Here is a 4347-nt window from a genome sequence, read left to right on the forward strand (position 1 = left end):
GTTAGTCATTAACGTTCTCACGTGAAGGACATGGAACGGGAGCGACCAACCCGTACTTACTGACGTTCCTTCCCGTTCGTAGCCTCTGTGATGCATGAAGGTGTGCGCTGACGTCATACTAGGAGTCACTCGCTATCCCTGGTCGAAGTTGACCCTTGCGCCCTCTGGGTATTGCAAGACTGTATGGAGAGAGCGCTGGACGTGACACATTGGTTGAGTACGTACACACGACGTATCTTCTGGGAACATTACGACGTTGTGGGTGTGTGTGGACGTGAAAACTCCCACGATGGTGCAATACAGTTTCGAGGAGTATGCAGACATGATGCTCATTTACGGGGAAGCGAGATGCAATGGAAGGGCTGCCCGTGCGATGTACCAGGAACGTTTCCAGGAACGTGTGACGCCATCACACACCATATTCGAAAAAGTGAACTATCGTCTTCGTGAATCTGGAACATTTGTTGTGAGTAGAGTGGACACAGGTGCCCCAAGGACGAGGCGCACGCCTGCGGTGGAGGAGGCAATTCTTCATGCTGTGCACGAAGACCCTGGTACGAGTACCCGAATCGTAGCGCGGGATGTTGGTGTATCTCAGTCTGTAATGTAGAATGTCCTTCATGATCAACAACTGCACCCATATCACCCCCAGAAGGTGCACGCCATGGGTCCCACAGATTTTGAACCACGTGTTCGCTTCTGCACATGGTTTGTGCGTGAATACGCCTCAGTTTCCACAGTTGGTGCTCTTCACGGATGAGGCGAAATTCACCAGAGAGGGTGTTTTTAATTCCCGCAACAGCCATGTGTGGGATGAAGAGAACCCATTCGCAACGAAAGCTCGTGGGTTCCAGCAGCGAATGGGCATCAACGTCTGGGCAGGATCTGTTACGTTCCTAGTAACTTTCCTCACCCTTTACTCCTATAGCCGGGAGCATTGCGGCTCTAAGGGCCTACACTGAAACCTATCTTCAGGGTAGGTGCAGAACAAATCCAACCAACGTCGTGAAGTTTTAATGAAATGTTTATTTACTGCTTGAATACTTACAACCAGTGGTTAGGTAATTCATAACTGGAACTTGGAGATCAATTGTTAATAGATAATTTCAAACTTACTGGAAAGGTCAAACTACGGTGGCCCAAACCTAGGTTTTACAGAAGAGCGGCATACACCTATTCACTTCTTCCTAGACTTGGAGTTATCACCCGAGATTGCCAATTTAGGTTTTACAGAAGAGCGGCTTGCACCTATTCACTTCTTCCTAAATTGGAACTTATATCCCATTCGGCTAACCTAGGTTTTACAGAAGAGCGGCATACACCTATTCACTTCTTCCTAGATTAGACCGTTCCTATTTGGCCAGTCTAGGTTTTACAGAAGAGCGGCTTGCACCTATTCACTTCTTCCTAGACTGACACCAGAACAGACCTCCTTACGGACCAAACTCCTTCGTATTTATACCCAAAGTTCCAGCCTCGAACTCCTGTCTTTAGGTAATTTCTTATTACAATACTCTAAATTACAACAGAAAGATATTTGAAAAATACATAGTTTGGCAATTAATAATTTACAAAGAAAGTTTACATATTCATTTGAGTTAACAATTATTTCTTTAACGTTGATAAAACCTTACATTTTGGAAATATACAAATTTAAATGTTCCGCCATTATTTAATTACAATTAGGTTAGTTCATCAAACATGGATAATCTTTGATTGGCAAATCTATATTTACATCATAATAAATGCCCGTTGTCTTAAGCGAGCTGTCTTCATTAGATAGTTACAGAAAGGTGAATACATTAGTTCAACAACGCCTTCATTGGCGCGTTCATATTTGCGTCACAACATGTAGTATCACGGACATTAACAATGACTTGAGGTAACACTATATCAAATTTTCTTTTAACCCGGAATCTCAAAGTTACAAAATAAGTAAGGTCGTAACAAGGAATACTGGCCGGTCGTTTAATTGGCCCATACGTACTTCCCACCAATCTCACAGGTCGTACTTATCTGATTTTTCTCCAAGAGACATTGCCCGAGATGTTGGAAAATGTGCCATTGGCCATTAGGCAAAACATGTGGTTCCAGCATGATGGGGCGCCACCCCACTTTGCACGGGACGTACGGGACCATCTGACCCACAGATATGACAGGCAATGGATAGGGCGTGCCGGGCCCGTGCCGTGGACCCCACGATCTCCCGACTTAACGCCCCTGGACTTTTTTCTATGGGGGCGCATGAAGAGTCTCATTTATGAAACCCCCATCGAGTCTGAGCATGACCTGGTTGCTAGGATTGTGGCAGCAGCGGACTTCATTCGAGAGAATCCACTGGTCTTCAATCGTCTGTATGAGAACATTCTTCGAAGGTACAATGTGTGCATCGATGTTGGTGGTCGTCATATTGAGCCCCTGTTGTGAGTTTCCGTTCTGCACACGCCAAAGGATGTTTTCATACTGTCCTTCGCAGTGCTTACGTGCTGCATTCCGAGTTCATCGTCGTTCCTTCATACCATCGGTAATGAACAGAAACATCAAGCAGCAATGATTCAAGATTTAGCACAAGTTGCCTATTTTTCAGGACAAAGGGTCAATAATACTATCTGTGTTACTGATTTTTATCTGTTTGTGCTACTCTCTGTTTTCCTTCCGCCAAAGTGATACTGTACATTCCAATGTGAAACCCTTCATACGTACGTGCCAATTTCTTTCCTTTTTTTTTTTTTTTTTTTTTTTGTGGCTTTTAGGGAGGTGTCCCTGCATTCGTGGGGCACGTGGATATTTGGTGCTGCTCCTCAGAGAGCCGACTTCCGGCTGACCTTGTACTCCCGAGGCCCCGGGTTCAACGAATTCCCGGTGGGAGGGGGCACGTAGTGGTTCATATCGCAATTGTAATTGCACGTTGCGTTCCACGTAGCATGCACGTGTACATCCATCACTCCGTTTTGCGTACCATCTGGGATGCGCGACAGTCACTGTCCAAGCATGTTCCATTTGTCGCACTTCATGCGCTCCTCTGGAGACTCCCTCCATGTGTCACTTTTCGACCGTCCTGTGACAGCATGTTCCCTCGTCGTCTTTCTCCATTTTGCGCGAGTTTCCGCTCACATGCAGTGGGGATTCCCCATTTCCTTTGGGGATTACCCTTGCGCATTACGAAAAGCGCCGCAATTTCAACGCCCTGATATTGTTTGGATACGACTTCCTCCACTTCCGCCAGAGCGGATCTTCGTATCTTTCGTGGTTCAGACGTTATTGCTCTTTGAAAGAGGTGTGAACCGATTTTCTCACGGCTCTGGCAGCCACACGGTGCCGTTTTCGTAATTTTGCCACATGGCACTTTCGGCTTGTTTTTCCTTCTAGATTCACCCCCCTAAGTTTGTAATGGGAGTTCGAAATCACCCTGTATATATATATATATGTGTATATGTATATGTATATGTATATGTATATGTATATACACACACCTACTACTAGTATACCTAGCAGGCAGGTATGTAGAAATACATATCGGGGATCCAACCAAGTGTCGCAATAATAATACTAATAATAATAATAATAATAACAATAATATTGAATTAAATTAAAATATTAATTAAATATGTAAATTAATTACTGTTGCTTTGTTATTATTACATGAATAGGTAAAAGATAGTAAAAGAGTAGATATACATAACAGCACGTACTCATTATCTAGTTTTCTTGTAGTTAAGATCGCCAAGATTTGCATAAAACAACTGCCCTGGCAAAGATTTAATGTCAAATAGAAAAATAATTGAATATTTATTGAATAACAAAAAAGGAGTTAGATCCAATTAACGAAAAGTAAAGTTGTGATCAATATTTTATGGATATTATCATTAGTACTGTGCATAGGTAAATATTTGGAACCTTTCAAAGCCGTATGAGCCAATTTCCTTGCCTTCCAATAAGTTCAGCGGAAATGATCATGGATATATCTAATGCTAAGCAATTATATTTTGATTATTTACTTTTACTACTTGGTAAGTCTTTCGGGGGGTGGGTCCGGTACCTAGGTATAATGTGAAGCCATGGGAAACATTCTATTTTAGAACAACACACACGAATGTCCTGTTATGTAATGCAACATTTGCATAAATATATTATTTCTTTGTTTTTCTTAGAATTTATGTTGTTTTTTAAAAAAATAGATTTTAAAACCTGATAACAATTCTGAAACATCTAAAGCTCTGAACCTCGTTCTGGGTTTATTTGGATTTAACGGAACGGAAAATCAGGAGTTCGAAATGTGAAAATTGCGAACAAAGATACATATATTCATATTAATGCAGGTTGAGATTAAAGGGGGTGAGGAGGATC

Source organism: Lepisma saccharinum, chromosome 9 (genome assembly GCF_977018435.1).
Source record: "Lepisma saccharinum chromosome 9, izLepSacc3.1, whole genome shotgun sequence".
Taxonomy (NCBI): Eukaryota; Metazoa; Arthropoda; class Insecta; order Zygentoma; family Lepismatidae; genus Lepisma; species Lepisma saccharinum.